At 40.0% G+C, this 17,736-nt stretch overlaps 1 protein-coding gene across 3 annotated transcripts in view; it reads left to right on the plus strand.

Moving 5' to 3' along the window:
- Nucleotides 1-17,736, plus strand: part of adcy7 (adenylate cyclase 7) — a 267,502-nt gene that overhangs the window by 169,078 nt on the left and 80,688 nt on the right. The window lies entirely within an intron of this gene.

A 17,736-nucleotide genomic window follows, 5' to 3' on the forward strand; every position in this document is an offset into this window, starting at 1 on the left:
TGATTTCAAAGTGATTCCCCTCCCCTCTTCAAAACTGGGTTTACAGAAAATCTAATTTAAATATCTGAACATTCCAACAGAAAATCAATGTGATTTATTTTAAATTTCATTAAAGAAACTAATCAGTTAAATTACAGACCTTATTTAATTAAAATCACAAGCAAAAAAAAAAAAGATATTTTCTTATCATTTGAAGGAGACCATGTAAAAGAAGCTATGTCTCATCAATGAAAGGAATGATTCATTTAAATGTGAAAAGTGGTGTGTGTGTGTGCGTGCGTGTGTGTGTATGTATATATCACACACACACATTTGGTATGCTTTGGTATGGTCAAAGATGAACGCTGCCAAAAACGTAAAGTTGGTAGGACTTATATTTTTGGAGAATTTAGCGATATTACCTAACAACAGTGAACAATGGACATTGTGCTGCAGTGCACCATGGAAGTTTGGGATTTTAAATGTTATTTTGGTTCATGTTAGTTTAACAGTGTTGTTAATGTTACTGATTTATTGTGTTTTTGTAGTTCAGTTGGTTTATTCAGTTGACTTGTCGTGTTGCCGTTACCATGAATGAAAACTGTACTGGTTTTGATGTTTTCTGCCACCATCTCTGTTTGTGGGTGTGTACAAAAAAAGAAAAAAGAAAATTAAAAGCACCTGCTTGCAGTAGAATGCAGAAAAGACAAAAACCTCTGTGTGTGCGAGCGTGGGTATAACTTCGATCAAGGACAAACTGTGGAGAGCTGACATTTGCTGATTGGCAGTGGTGGGCACACCTAACCAAAAAGTTAGCTTCAGTAACCATTAATCTGCTAACTGAAAAGTTAACTTTTATAAAGCTAAACCAATAAACCCCTAAAAAATTTAGCAGAAGTTACAGCCAAAAGCTAATCCTATAACTTTTAGTATTGAGTCCAGTACACTGGCAGCTACTGATACTCAGAATCAGAATTGCCTTTATTGTCATTGTAATTTGCATTACAATGAGATTTGAGTGCAACTCCAAAAAGGTGCTTTCTGTGGTGCAAAATAAAAGATAGTGAAATTTAACAGTAAATTATTCAGAGTATATGTACAACTAATATAAACATAAGTTAAAATAAAATGAAATGTGGACTAAGTAACGTAAAACGTGAAATATATACAACTGTGGAATCATATTGCACAGGAATATTGCACATGATTTACAGATATTGCACAAGAAACTTGAAGGTGCGGATTAGAGTGATTTGTTATTGTTCAGTACAGTGATCGCTCTGGGGAGAAAGCTGTCCCTGAGTCTGTTTGTCCTAGTTTTGATTGACCTATACCGTCGGCCGGAGGGTAGTAGGTCAAACAGGTGGTTACTGAGGTGGGATGTGTCTTTGCAGATGCTGGCAGCTTTGCTGAGGTAGCGAGAGCTAGAAATGTCTTCCAGGCTGGGCAGAGAGCAGCCAGTGATCCCCTGGGCCATTTTGATCACCCTCTGCAGCGCTCTCCTGTCTGCTGCTGAGCACCCCCCCATCCCACGCTGTGATGCAGTACGTCACGATGCTCTCAATGGTGGCTCTGTAAAACAACACCAGCAGCTTCTCCTCCAGATTGTTTCTCCTGAGCACCCTCAGGAAGTGGAATCGCTGCTGGGCTTTCTTCACCACCACTGTGGTGTTGGCAGTCCAGGAGAGGCTGTCAGAGAGCTGCACTCCCAGGAACCTGATGGAGCTGACCCTTTCCACACAGTCCCCTGGATGTAGAGCGGGGCTGGGTCAGCCCTGTTCTTCCTGAAGTCCAGGATTATTTCTTTTGTTTTTGTGGTGTTCAGCGGCAGGTTGTTAGCTGAACACCACGCTGTCAGTCGATTTACCTCATCTCTGTAGTCGGTCTCATCCCCCCCTGAGATAAGCCCAATCACGGCGGTGTCATCCGCAAACTTTATGATGGTGTTACATTTACTCCTGTAAATATGTCTTTTTTTTTCTTCATTTGTAAAAAAAAAAAAAAAAAAGGCAATTTGAAAACTGAAAAATCTGTTTAAATGATTCAGCACTTATAGCGAATGTGTGGCAGTTGGTATTCACACATTCCCTATGATCGTGGTCCTTTTTGTACTTCTTTTCTCTTTGTTAGCCAGGTCTCCTCTGCTGCAAGTTAATTGGTCTGCTGATGGTTTATCTATAAGCTGTTTTTTTTTAATGTTAATGCTCTCAAGAAGTCTTGCAGTTATGTTTGTACTTTGTACATTGTTTGATAAGTCAGTGAGAGATAATGCAGAGTTTTCTGTCCATGTCTCATATTGATGGGGATTAACAAGTCTGTGTTCAGAGCAGTGACCCAGTTATGGCCTGTGGTTTCATGAGAGTTTCATTCAATTATCAAGTGCTGACAGCTATTGGATCAGCATAAACTGAGCTTTGGCAGATGGCTATTCAACAGCTGAATGTCTTTTTTTTTTCATGACAGAAAAATGCATTGTTTGCCACTTCATGAGAATGTTTACATCTTTGTACATGTAGTAAAGGCAGTTTGTTTTTGGAAGGCTCATCTCTATTACACTTCACAGTTTTTTTTTAATCTTAAGATGAAAATTCATTGGTGGCGTAAAAGAATAGAAATGAATATGCACTCTGCTTTCAGGTTTCTTTTTGCAGTCTGTCAGAAAATCAGGAATAATGACGTGATCTTTGTTAATCAAGTTACAATTTTAGCAGCATCAGTCAAGATCACTTTCTTTCAACATCAGTGGAAGTGGATAATGAATGGTATTACGTACACAGGACTCATCTTTTTAATTACCAGAGTCTGTCATCAGCTGTGTTTTCTGTCTGTGCCCGGTAGTTGTCTGTCAGTGCAACAGATCGGATGCAGTATCTGTGTCTCTGTTAGTTGGATTATTTGTTGGGTTCAGGCTGGGATGATGCATTCAGAAAATTGGTGCTGGGCATCAGCCATGCTTGGATGCCGTATACTTGTGCAGTAACAAAATCATTGCAAGTTAAATTTGCTTGATATGATTAGGCATGTGCTGTTTCTTTGCTTATGGCCAGTCAATTCAGTTTATGTATACAGCACCAAATGAAAATATGTCAGCCCAAAGTGCAAGGTTTAAACTGTACCCACCCTCTGAGCAAGCACATTAATAATAGAAAAAAGTATAAAGAAAAAGTCTCAGGTGTTTTTTAATTATTGGAAGAAGCTTCAAGTTGACCAGACCCATTTTCTTTACCTGTACTTACAAAAAGCGGTTAAATAAAACAAAAGACCAACAACAAATTATGAAACATACACAGATAGAAATGTTATAGCTCAGCAACCATAAACATTTTGAGTCCAGTTATTACAAAAAGAAATGGCTCAAAAGACAGCCTGAGAACTGAATAACAGAATTCCAGTAAAATGGACTACAACTGGCAAGTCAGTGCTTCACCCAGTTATTTTTTAACCACATGTTTATCTCATAGGCCAGGGCTCGAAATAGTACGTGCATGTGCTAGTTTGTGCACGTATTATTCGAGCGGTGCACATAATTTTATACTGCACTTGCACTGGTTCAAGTAACTTTATCTAAGTTTTATCAACTATAAGCACCAGTAAAATGAACCAATAAAGGAATAAATAAGGAAAAAAAATATTTCCAGTGTGTTGTCTTTGTCTTCCCTGCGTTTTATGACTCAGACACACGGAGCGAGTTGCTGTGCTCTATTTGTTGTGTTCGCACGCGCACATGTAAACAAAGAAAAGGGGAAAAAAAAACTGGCTGGCTGCAGTTCCTCTCTCTCTCTCCCCCTCAAACTCTGTCATTATTGCGTTATAAACCAGTCACCATTTGTTTTATTATACATCTGTGTAGTTAATAAAATTATCTTCACCGACGATTAGTTCGCACGCGCACATGAAAAAAAAAGTGGCTGGTTGAGCACACAAATGAATAAAACGTGCTCTCAAATTAATAAAACGTGTGCACGTTTTCCTGGCCATGATAATTCGTGCGTACATTTTCCTTTAATCGAGCCCACAGATTAATAAAACGTGCACACGTTTTCCTTTAATTGAGCCCTCGAATTAATAAAACGTGTGCACGTTTTCCTTTCGTTCAAAATGAACTCCATAATATGACCTAAACTGTCACATTCTCTCGACGGGGAGAAGCTTCGCCCTCAGCATCCTTTTTAATGTGCTTAAACTCCAGATGATGCCATGCTGGACAGCTGGAGTTCCCTGTATGTCCTTGTGCGCCCAAACCATGATGATACACTCTGACCAGGTCCATTTATAATGAGGAAATGTATCCTGGTTTGTTGACTAATAGTCAGCAATTATGAGTCAAGAAAATATTTAGTGCATGTTTTACAAATTGTGGCCACGTTTAAGTAGATTGTGCCCTTGTTTTACTCAACGATGCTTAAAACGTGCGCACAATATAATAAAACGTGGGCATGATATAATAAAACGTGCGCACCTTCTCTCCACATGCAAAACATTTTGCGATGACACTTCCAGGGCTCCATAGTTCCTCTCTCTCTCTCTCTCCCCTGAAACTGTCATAATTGTGTTATAAATCAGTCACCATTTGTTTTGACCCCTGTAGGCACACTCCAGATCTCAAACTGCTCCCACATAGACCTGACATGTCCCAGTCCTGGATGAATGGTGGCTTTTATTTATTTTAATTTAACCTTTATTTAACCAGGAATAATCCCATTGAGATTCAGAATCTCTTTTGCAAAGGGATCCTGGCCAAGAGAGCAGCACAGTAGTTCCACATAAAGTACACACTTGAAATAACAACAACAAAACAAACATAAAAACAGTTAAAACAGTTTGGCAAATCACATCATAACATTATCACTCGGGATGAAGGAGTACACCACTATCTGTATCTGTTCAAGCGTCTAAATGATCTGTATCCGTATCTGTACTCGTAGTGGATGAGGCCTAAACCAGAAGTGGGCATGGTTTAACCCTGGAATGGATGGAGCTTAAATCAATACATTATTTTAAGTCTGAAATTGATATAGATTGATCAGAAGTTGCTATATTTATTGTTTATTTGAAAACTATTTACAGAACAGATGCTACACGTGCTTTGATTGGCTGATTTCCAGTCTGATATTTTCCCATATCAGTTACCATGACAATTGGTTCGGATCTTGTATCACATTCATTACATCCAGAAAGCTAAAAACATGATTAGAAAAACCAAGTTGTACATGTACATACTTCAAAAATATCTAAACAGCATTGCAAAAAACACATAGATTGAAAGCTTAGCAGCTAATACCAGCTAACCTGACCATCTTTTAAGCATGTTCTTCATGGAGGTGAAGCCAACAGGTCTGACAACACTGTCAGCAGCTTTAATATTCAGGCGATACTGTAAGTTTGCGTGTTTGTCAGGATTTGGATTTTGTTTGGTATGTGTTTTGCTTTATTTTTTATGTTGGATTGGTTTTGTGTTCTGTCTTTGTCTTTCTGCTTGGGTTTTCTCTGTCCTGTTCTTTGTCTCTCTCTTGGTGCATGTGGTGGTGGGCGTTCCTCTCTGTCTGGCCACACTGTGGTTCTGGAAGTTTCTCAGCGCACCTGTTCTGGATTTGTAGCTCATCACCTGGGTGCTATTTAAACCTCACAGTGTGCTCGTGTCCCTTGCCGGATCGATGTGCCATCCTTCCAGCTCTGTTTGTGTGTTTTTGCCTTGCTATTGTTGCCTCATCATGTTTTTCAACCACCTGCCTGTTTGCCTCGACCACGCCTAAGCCTGATGTTTTTTGTACTGTTGCTCATTTTGGCCTGCCTTTCTGTGTACCGACTCCAGCTGAAGTCACAAATAAATGCCTTAAAATCAAATCAAAATCAAATCAATTTTATTTATACGAGGTCTGTCAATAAAGTAACAGTCCTTTTTATTTTTTTTTTTAACTATATGGATTTGATTCATATGTTTTTACGTCAGACAAGCTTGAACCCTCGTGCGCATGCGTGAGTTTTTCCACGCCTGTCGGTGACATCATTTGCCTGTGAGCATGCCTTGTGGAAGGATTGGTCCCGCACCCTCGTCGGATTTTCATTGTCTGGAAATGGCGGAATGATTTGGACTTTTTTTCCATCAGAATTTTTTCAGAAGCTGTTAGAGACTGGCACCTGGAAACCATTTGAAAAATTTATCTGGCTTTCGGTGAAAATTTTAGGGGCTTCACAGAGAATAAGGACTGTTACTACAGCTTTAAGGACCACTCCTTCCACAAGGCGTGCTCACAGGCGAATGACGTCACCGACAGGCGTGGAAAAACTCATGCATGCGCACGAGGGTTCAAGCTTGTCTGACGTAAAACATATGAATCAAATCCATATAGTTTTTGAAAAAAATAAAAAGGACCGTTACTTTATTGACAGACCTCGTATAGCGCCAAATCACAACAAACAGTTGCCCCAAGGCGCTTTATATTGTAAGGCAAAAGCCATACAATAATTACAGAAAAACCCCAGCGGTCAAAACGACCCCCTATGAGCAAGCACTTGGCGACAGTGGGAGCCTGAAAGCTGAAGGCTCTGCCTCCCATTCTACTCGTACAAACCCTAGGAACTACAAGTAAGCCTGCAGTCTGAGAGCGAAGCGCTCTATTGGGGTGATATGGTACTAAGAGGTCTCGAAGATAAGATGGGACCTGATTATTCAAAACCTTATAAGTAAGAAGAAGAATTTTAAATTCTATTCTAGAATTAACAGGGAGCCAATGAAGAGAGGCCAATATGGGTGAAATGTGCTCTCTCCTTCTAGTCCCTGTCAGCACTCTAGCTGCAGCATTTTGAATTAACTGAAGGCTTTTCAGGGAACTTTTAGGACAACCTGATAATAATGAATTACAGTAGTCCAGCCTAGAAGAAATAAATGCATGAATTAACTTTTCAGCATCACTCTGAGACAAGACCTTTCTAATTTTAGAGATATTGCGCAATTGCAAAAAAGCAGTCCTACATATTTGCTTAATATGCGCATTGAAGGACATATCCTGATCAAAAATGTCTCATTTGTATCATTTGTAACCTTCGCTAATGCTGTTTCTGTACTATGATGAATTCTGAAACCTGACTGAAGCTCTTCAAATAGACCATTCCTCTGCAGGTGATCAGTTAGCTGTTTTACAACTGCCCTTTCAAAAATTTTTGAGAGAAAAGGAAGGTTGGAGATTGGCCTATAATTAGCTAAGATAGCTGGGTCAAGTGATGGCTTTTTAAGTAATGGTTTAATTACTGCCACCTTAAAAGCCTGTGGTACATAGCCAACTAATAAAGATAGATTGATCATATTTAAGATCGAAGCATTAACTAATGGTAGGGTTTCCTTGAGCAGCCTGGTAGGAATGGGGTCTAATAGACATGTTGATGGTTTGGAGGAAGTAACTAATGAAAATAACTCAGACAGAACAATCTGAGAAAAAGAGTCTAACCAAATACCAGCATTACTGAAGGCAGCCGAACATAAAGATATGTCTTTGGGATGATTATGAATAATTTTTTCTCTAATAGTTAAAATTTTATTTGCAAAGAAAGTCATGAAGTCATTACTAGTTAAAGTTAAAGGAATACTCGGCTCAGTAGAGCTCTGACTCTTTGTCAGCCTGGCTACAGTGCTGAAAAGAAACCTGGGGTTGTTCTTATTTTCTTCAATTAGTGATGAATAGTAAGATGTCCTAGCTTTACGGAGGGCTTTTTTATAGAGCAACAGACTCTTTTTCCAGGCTAAATGAAGATCTTTTAAATTAGTGAGATGCCATTTCCTCTCCAGCTTATGGGTTATCTGCTTTAAGCTGCGAGTTTGTGGGTTATACCACGGAGTCAAGCATTTCTGATTTAAGGCTCTCTTTTTCAAAGGAGCTACAGCATCCAAAGTTGTGCTCAATGAGGATGTAAAGCTATTGACGAGATAATCTATCTCACTCACAGAGTTTAGGTAGGTACTCTGCACTGTGTTGGTATATGGCATAGGAGAACGTAACAAGGAAGGAATCATGTCCTTAAACCTAGTTACAGCGCTTTCAGAAAGACTTCTACTGTAATGACACTTATTCCCCACTGCTGGGTAGTCCATTAAAGTAAATGTAAATGTTATTAAGAAATGATCAGACAACAGGGGTTTTTCAGGGAATACTGTTAAGTCTTCAGTTTCTATGCAATATGTCAGAACAAGATCTAAAGTGCGGTTAAAATGGTGGGTGGGCTCATTTACATTTTGAGCGAAGCCAACTGAATCTAATAATAAATTAAATGCAGTGTTGAGGCTGTCATTCTCAGCATCTATGTGGATGTTAAAATCACCCACTGTAATTATCTTATCTGAGCTAAGCACTAAGTCAGACAAATGGTCTGAAAATTCACAGAGAAACTCACAGTAACGACCAGGTGGACGATAGATAATAACAAAACTGTTTTTTGAGACTTCCAATTTGGATAGACAAGACTAAGAGTCAAGCTTTCAAATTAATTAAAGCTCTGTCTGGGTCTTTGATTAATTAATAAGCTGGAGTGGAAGATTGCTGCTAATCCTCCTCCTCGACCCGTGCTTCGAGCATTGTGACAGTTAGTGTGACTCGGGGGTGTTGACTCATTTAAACTAACATAATCATCCTGCTGTAACCAGGTTTCTGTAAGGCAGAATAAGTCAATATGTTGATCAATTATTATATCATTTACTAACAGGGACTTAGAAGAGAGAGACCTAATGTTTAATAGACCACATTTAACAGTTTTAGTCTGTGGTGCAGTTGAAGGTGCTATATTATTTTTTCTTTTTGAATTTTTATGCTTAAATAGATTTTTACTGGTTATTGGTGGTCTAGGAGCAGGTACCGTCTCTACGGGGATGGGGTATTATGGGGATGGCAGGGGGAGAGAAGCTGCAGAGAGGTGTGTAAGACTACAACTCTGCTTCCTGGTCCTAACCCTGGATAGTCACGATTTGGAGAGTTTAATAAAATTGGCCAGATTTCTAGAGATGAGAGCTGCTCCATCCAAAGTGGGATGGATGCTGTCTCTCCTAACAAGACCAGGTTTTCCCCAGAAACTTTGCCAATTATCTATGAAGCCCACCTCATTTTTTTGGACACCACTCAGACAGCCAGCAATTCAAGGAGAACATGCGGCTAAACATGTCACTCCTGGTCCGATTGGGGAGGGGCCCAGAGAAAACTACAGAGTCCGACATTGTTTTTGCAAAGTTACACACCGATTCAATATTAATTTTAGTGACCTCTGATTGGCGTAACCGGGTGTCAGTACTGCCGCCGTGAATTACAATCTTACCAAATTTACGCTTAGCCTTAGCCAGCAGTTTTAAAATTTCCTTCAGTGTTGCCTGCTCTGGCCCCCGGAAGACATTTGACTATGGTTGCTGGTGTCGCTAACTTCACATTTCTCAAAACAGAGTCGCCAATAACCAGAGTTTGATCCTCGGCGGGTGTGTCGCCTAGTAGGGAAAAACGGTTAGAGATGTGAAGGGGTTGGTGGTGTACAGGGGGCTTCTGTTTAGAACTATGCTTCTTCCTCACAGTCACCCAGCCGGCCTGCTTTCCCGGCTGCTCGGGATCTGCTGGGGGACAGCTAACGGCGGCTAAGCTACCCTGGTCCGCACCAACTTCAGGGGCCTGGCTAGCCGTAGGATTTTCCAAGGTGTGGAACCGAGTCTCCAATTCGCCCAGCCTGGCCTCCAAAGCTACGAACAAGCTACACTTATTACAAGTACCGTTACTGCTAAAGGAGGCCGAGGAATAACTAAACATTTCACACCCAGAGCAGAAAAGTGTGGGAGAGACAGGAGAAGCCGCCATGCTAAACCGGCTAAGAGCTAATAGCTGCGCTAAGCTAGCGGATTCCTAAAAACACACAAAGTTAGTAATGTGTGAATAATTTAGAGGTGATTCAGCAGAGAGAGTGCTTTAATTAAGGCACGTGAAGATTACACTGTGAAATAAATCATTATCTAGTTATCTAGATCAATCTAACTATGCAGATTAAACAGCTAACAGATACAGCAAAACACCACTGTGCTCCGGAACAGGAAGTGATACAATACCGCAGTGAGAGCCAACCACCAGACAGCTTAGAACCAATCCTCAGCCGGGCTTTGCTTTCCAGTGGCAACTGGGATCCAGTGGCTTAAAAATACAGAGCTGTGTTTCTGCGGCCTGCATTTGTGTCCAGCCTGCTTTCCTGATAGTGCTTTTATATATATATGTATATATATATATATATATGTGTATATGTGTATATATGTGTGTATGTATGTATGTGTGTGTGTGTGTGTGTGTGTGTGTATATACACTCAACAAAAATATAAACGCAACACTTTTGGTTTTGCTCCCATTTTGTATGAGATGAACTCAAAGATCTGAAACTTTTTCTACATACACAATATCACCATTTCCCTCAAATATTGTTCACAAACCAGTCTAAATCTGTGATAGTGAGCACTTCTCCTTTGCTGAGATAATCCATCCCACCTCACAGGTGTGCCATATCAAGATGCTGATTAGACACCATGATTAGTGCACAGGTGTGCCTTAGACCGTCCACAATAAAAGGCCACTCTGAAAGGTGCAGTTTTGTTTTATTGGGGGGGGATACCAGTCAGTATCTGGTGTGACCACCATTTGCCTCATGCAGTGCAACACATCTCCTTCGCATAGAGTTGATCAGGTTGTCAATTGTGGCCTGTGGAATGTTGGTCCACTCCTCTTCAATGGCTGTGCGAAGTTGCTGGATATTGGCAGGAACTGGTACACGCTGTCGTATACGCCGGTCCGGAGCATCCCAAACATGCTCAATGGGTGACATGTCCGGTGAGTATGCCAGCCATGCAAGAACTGGGACATTTTCAGCTTCCAAGAATTGTGTACAGATCCTTGCAACATGGGGCCGTGCATTATCCTGCTGCAACATGAGGTGATGTTGTTGGATGTATGGCACAACAATGGGCCTCAGGATCTCGTCACGGTATCTCTGTGCATTCAAAATGCCATCAATAAAATGCACCTGTGTTCTTCGTCCATAAAGGATCTCGTCACGGTATCTCTGTGCATTCAAAATGCCATCAATAAAATGCACCTGTGTTCTTCGTCCATAACAGACGACTGCCCATACCATAACCCTACCGCCACCATGGGCCACTCGATCCACAACATTGACATCAGAAATCTGCTCACCCACACGACGCCACACACGCTGTCTGCCATCTGCCCTGAACAGTGTGAACCGGGATTCATCCGTGAAGAGAACACCTCTCCAACGTGCCAAATGCCAGCGAATGTGAGCATTTGCCCACTCAGTTCGGTTACGACGACAAACTGGAGTCAGGTCGAGACCCCGATGAGGACGACGAGCATGCAGATGAGCTTCCCTGAGACGGTTTCTGACAGTTTGTGCAGAAATTCTTTGGTTATGCAAACCGATTGTTTCAGCAGCTGTCCGAGTGGCTGGTCTCAGATGATCTTGGAGGTGAACATGTTGGATGTGGAGGTCCTGGGCTGGTGTGGTTACGCGTGGTCTGCGGTTGTGAGGCTGGTTGGATGTACTGCCAAATTCTCTGAAACGCTTTTGGAGATGGCTTATGGTAGAGAAATGAACATTCAATACACGAGCAACAGCTCTTGTTGACATTCCTGCTGTCAGCATGCCAATTGCACCCTCCCTCAAATCTTGCGACATCTGTGGCATTGTGCTGTGTGATAAAACTGCCCCTTTCAGAGTGGCCTTTTATTGTGGGCGGTCTAAGGCACACCTGTGCGCTAATCATGGTGTCTAATCAGCATCTTGATGTGGCACACCTGTGAAGTGGGATGGATCATCTCAGCAAAGAAGTGCTCACTATCACAGATTTAGACTGGTTTGTGAACAATATTTGAGGGAAATGGTGATATTGTGTATGTGGAAAAAGTTTTAGATCTTTGTGTTCATCTCATACAAAATGGGAGCAAAACCAACAGTGTTGCATTTATATTTTTGTTGAGTGTATATATGTGTATATGTATGTATATGTAAAACAGCCATATAATAAATGAATTATTAACCTCACTTGCTCGGATAATTATCCTTTATTATTATCATTATCAGTATTATTATTATTATTGTATTTTATTATTCAATCAATCAATCAACTTTTTTCTTATATAGCGCCAAATCACAACAAACAGTTTTGTCATTTGATTTTTAAATGGACCACAATGGAAATAAGTGTTTTCACTTTCTAACGACAACATGATACTTAACTGAACTTGACTAAACCAATTGAACTACAAGATCACAATAAATCAATTACAATAACAACACTGTTAAACTAACATGAACCACAATAACAACATTGGAAATCCCAAAATTTGAACTGCTATTGTGCATTGCAGCACAAAGTCCATTGTTTACTGGCTAGCTACAATTGCTAATTTCTCCAAAAATATTAGTCCTATCAACTTTCAGTTTTCGTAGCATTCATCCTTGACCCAATATAAGCATACCAAATGGCAAATGTCAGCTCTACTCGGTTTCTGTGTGATCAAAGCCATACACACGCATAGAGGCCACTTGGCTATTGTAATATAGATATTATGGTGTGTCAGCATCAATTAATAGTCTCTGGTCCCCTCCCCTCTCAGAATAATGATGAGGTGTTTAGCAGGCTGACATCATTGAATAGGTGGCTGGCGCAGTTTTGCAAGGCTTTACTTTTATTGATAACTGGACCTCTTTCTGGGGTCACCGTGGTTTGCTGATGCCGGATAGCCTTCACCCTACTGGGGAAGGTCTCGCCATCTTATCTGCAAACATAGAGTTCTACTGTGAGGGTAACATTAGGACTTTCTTGCAGGCCACGGATCAGGTGATTGGAGAACCTGCAGCGCATATGATTAATGTGGCTGTGGAATCCAGTATCCTAGCGAGGAAATTAGCACACCACCATGATGACACTGTAGTTTATGTGCCAGGTAGGGAAAATTTTCAAGTTGAGACTGTGGCCTGTTTCCACAGATGTCCCCATATAGAGCATAGAGGGACATGTTTTGTAAACTTGGTTTCCATTTCTACATTGGAAAACAGTAAAATTGAGGATGCTCCACTGGATGTTCCTGCAACATCAAATATTCCATGTCTGCTACCTACAACCTGCATGGACATTCATATATTACTGTGGAATGACTCCCAAATCCCAGTAGTCCAAATGTCAACCCCACTGAGGTCCTTACTATGGGTCTCATGAACATAAGGTCACTGTTTTCAAAATCACTGTTGATAAATGATCTAATTTTGGAACACCACCTAGATATGATTTGTTTATGTGAAACCTAGCTGAAACTTGCCACTGTCTTTGCCTTAAATGAAGCCTGTCCTCTGGCGTACACATTTAGTCACATCCCTCGTGATACAAAGCAAAGTGGAGGTGTTGCTTTAATTCATAAATACTGGGTTTAGCTTACTGGCTAATAGGAGTCTAAAATATAATTTATTTGACTCTGCTCTGTCCAGAATACCATGTATAGCCAAGGCCAGAAGAATAAAAATCAACCATGTTATTTTGTCACCATGTAGGCCCCCGAGCCCATAGTCTGAATTCTCAGATGAATTTGGTGAGTTTATCTACAATATGGCAACTTGTGCCAATAAAGATAATAAAAATAATAATGGTGAGTTCAACATGGACATCATAGGTGTATTAGGATTCCAGCAATTCATTCAAGGTTCACGGAAATACCCTGGATTTGGTTTGCAGTAGCGCTGTCACAAATATTGACATCGTGCCTCTTGCGTCAGTGGTCTCCAATCACTCATTTAAGTTTACAGTCTCATTGCCTTGTTCACTGGAACGAGAAACTTATTTCTCATCACGGCGACATGTCGGCTTCTCAATTACAATTGAACTTAGAGCCAGACTCCCTGATATCTTAGTGTCACTCTCGGAAAATGACCATTCAATAGATAGTCTTGTGGTCAGTTTAAACTCAGTGCTTACAACCACAGTTGACATGATTGCTCCACCTAAATTAAAACCACTCCCCCCAGAACACACTCTCCTTGGTTCATTGATTATTTATGTGGCCTCAAGCATAACTTTAGAGATCTAGATTGAAAATGGCATGGTTCTAAACTAGAAGTATTACACTATGCGTGGCGCGATGCTATTCTTGACTTTAAGCGTGGACTGTTGGCTACAAAAGAGGCCTTCTACTCTGATTTGATCAACAAAAATAAGCTTAACTCAAAGTTCTTATTTGACACTGGCAACACTTAATCATGGACATCCATGATTAATCCATCCATGTAAATCGCTCTCCTTTTACAGCCTAAGATTTTTTTAGATTACTTTGAGAAGAAAATAGATGACATTAGGTTAAATATTATCCCAGCATGACTTCATCCAGCCACTACATCCTGTTATCAAGGTGGGTGCCATCATTGATATATTACCTAGATTTAGTGAATTTGACAGTATCTCACTAGGTGTTCTAATGAAACTTGTCACATCTGCTAAAACCACAACCTGCTTGTTCGATCCTCTACCAACAAAACTGTTTAAGGACCTGTAACCAACTCTTGGGCCTACTGTGCTGGAAATTATTCATCCATCATTAACCTCGGGATCTGGCTACAAAGCAGGCCTACAACTCTGATTTGATCAACAAAAACAAGCATAAATCAAAGTTCCTGTTGGCAACACTTATTTAGGGACAACCACCTGTAAGTCACTCTCCATTTACAGCCTAAGATTTGTTAGATTACTTCGAGAAGACAATAGATGACCTTATGGTAAATATATCCAAGCATGCCATAGTCTGGCCACTACACCCTGTTACTGAACAATCGCCTAGATTTTTCGAATTTGACATTATTTCCCTGGGCGTGCTGACGAAATTTGTAACTTCTGCTAAAAGCACAACTTGTCGGTTTGATCCTATACCAACAAAAAGGACCTGTGGCCCACTCTTGGGCCTGCTGTGCTGGAAATTATTAATCTGTTCCTAAATGTTTCAAATCTGCAGTGATTAAACCATTACTTCAGAAATTTAATCTTGACCCTAGCATATTGAAAAATGATGGGACGATATCAAACTCATCACTTTGTTTTAAAATTCTGGAAAAATGGTTTCACAGCAGTTCGTGGACCACCTTACTGAGAGCAAGAGCAGTCAGAGATTTGTGATGTCTGCCAATCACCTCCAAAATTCAGTGGAGTCTTTCATGCCCCAATATCTATCTGTGGTGCAAATTTGGTGAGAATCTGTGAAGTAGTTTTTACTTAATCCTTCAAAGTCTATATAAAGTGAAATCTTGATCCAGAATTCGGATCCAGATCTGGCTGACCTCCCAAATTAAGTGGAGTCTTCCATGCCCTAATATCTATCTGTGGTGCAAATTTGGTGAGAATCTGTGAAGTAGTTTTGACATAAACCTGCAAAACTATATAAAGTGAAATCTTGATCCAGAATCCAGATTTGGATCACCTCCAAAATTTAATGGACTCTTCCATGGCCTAATATCTAACTGTGGTGAAAATTTCATCAAAATCCATGTTGTAGTTTTGATGTAATCCTGCTAACAGCAGACACAGACAAATAAGTAAACATGGATGATTTTATTACTTGGTGGGCGTAGTAATCTCTTTCAGACACTGCAGTATGCATTGAGAGCATATCATTCCAAGGAGATAACTCTCACTAATAGTCCAGTCATTTTATGGTTTGACCCAGAACAAATTGCAACAGAAATGATGGTGGCGTTTGAACCGTGAAACTGTTTTATAAAACATACTAAAAGTCTAGAAAGATAAAAAAATTGGGAACACTCCCAAAATCCAAGATGGCCACCTGAAAACGTGCAGAAATTAGTTTTTTCCCAAATAACTCAAAAAATATCAATATTTAAGCACATAAATGTGTTTATGTTAAATATAAACTTGGGTATTGTGGACATTTTGACACCAAAATTAAGTCTCTATCTGTAACGGTTCTTGAGATACAGTCTATTTGTAGTTTTACATACACTCAAGGACGGCAATTTGGTTTGTGTCCTATTACGTTAAAAATATTGCAGTTAAGGCCCAGAAATGTATTGAAGTTGAATATAAACTTGTGTATTGTGGACATTTTAGCACCAAAAGAATGGCTGTAGCTCTTACAGTTTTTGAGATACAGCACATAAGCCATCTACACTTGGCTAAAAATGGTGAAATTGTTATGTTGAAACCAAGTAACTGTTCTGAAATGTTCATTTTAAGAATGTAATAATAATATTCTTAGTGCTTGTCAGCTGCACTAACTTTTTTAATGACACAGATGTAATCACACACTAATTTTACAGTAAAGCCAATGAAGCATGGTAATAATAAAAGTTCAGGTGAAATCAGTATTGTATACATCATGACACTTGAAATTTTACTTGTTCAAATTTCAGTCTCATCATCCTGGTTATCATTGAGTTGGCCTGCATTTGTACACCCTGTACCTCTGCAGTTGCCACACGCTGCTGAGCAATCTAAGTTAAGTTTGCGACATGTACATCGCAGTGTACTGCAGTCAGTACTGCAGTTACATCTCACAGCATGCAGAAGAGAATCTGGTGCTGCTTGCAAGTCAGTCATGATTGGGACAACCTGACTATCAAACTTTCCATCCCCATTCTTGCAATGGCATGTTGTCACCTTCATCTTCACCTTTCCATTCCTGAACTATATGTAAACTACATATAGGCTGTATCTCAAGAACCGTTACAGATAGAGACCTAATTTTGTTTTCAAAATGTCCACAATACCCAAGTTTATATTTAACATCAATACATTTATGTGCTTAAATATTGATATTTTTTGAGTTATTTTGGAAAAACTAAATTTTTGCATTTTTTCGGACGGCCATCTTGGATTTTGGGAGTGTTCCCGATTTTTTATCTTTCTAGACTTTTAGTATGTTTTATAAAACAGTTTCAGGGTTCAAATGCCACCAAAATCATTTCTGTTGCAAACCAGTTGCTCTCATTGTGCCCTGTACTACAGCACAACCTCTAACCTTGGTGACATGAAATAGGGAGTTCCACAAGGTTCTGTCTTAGGCGTACCTGCTTTTCTCACTTTATATAGTAGGGATGTGAATCGTACAACAACTCACGATTCAATTCGATTCCGATTCTTGGGGTGACGAATCGATTCAGAATCGATTTTCGATTCAAAGAGCTCTGAGAAAAAGTTATATTACTTAAAAAATGTTTATGTTTAAGAAAATGCAGCTTTACAAGGTTAATCAAGTGATTCTAGATGTAAATTTACTTATCTGCTTTGCTCGTTCGGAGTTGGCTAGCAGTTTAGCGAAGTGCTGGTCAGTAGTCGGCAGAGACCGTTGCTCCCCTCTTTTAGCTCCGGGTGATAGCGTAGCATATGGGCTTGCGGATTTGAAGTGTTTCCGAAGTACTTGACTTTCATTTTGCAGATTCTGCACACTACATGTCATGTCAAGCTCCTTCTTACGCAGCAAATAATAAAATCCAAAATGTGCCCAAACATTTGCCTTCAGCAAAGACGGTGTTGGCTGAATTAGCTCTTCGTCTGCCATGCTAAGCTACAGCCACTGAACTCTGCAGCGCACGAGTGTTTGTGAGCACAAACAGACAAACAGTACACGCAGCGAGTAAGCAAGATTATGTTTAAAAAATGCTTTTAAAAAATTGATTCTTGGATATTTTGGATCGATTCAGAATCTTAATAAATAAGAATCGTGATTCAGACGTGAATCG

Source organism: Thalassophryne amazonica, chromosome 2, assembly GCF_902500255.1.
Source record: "Thalassophryne amazonica chromosome 2, fThaAma1.1, whole genome shotgun sequence".
Taxonomy (NCBI): Eukaryota; Metazoa; Chordata; class Actinopteri; order Batrachoidiformes; family Batrachoididae; genus Thalassophryne; species Thalassophryne amazonica.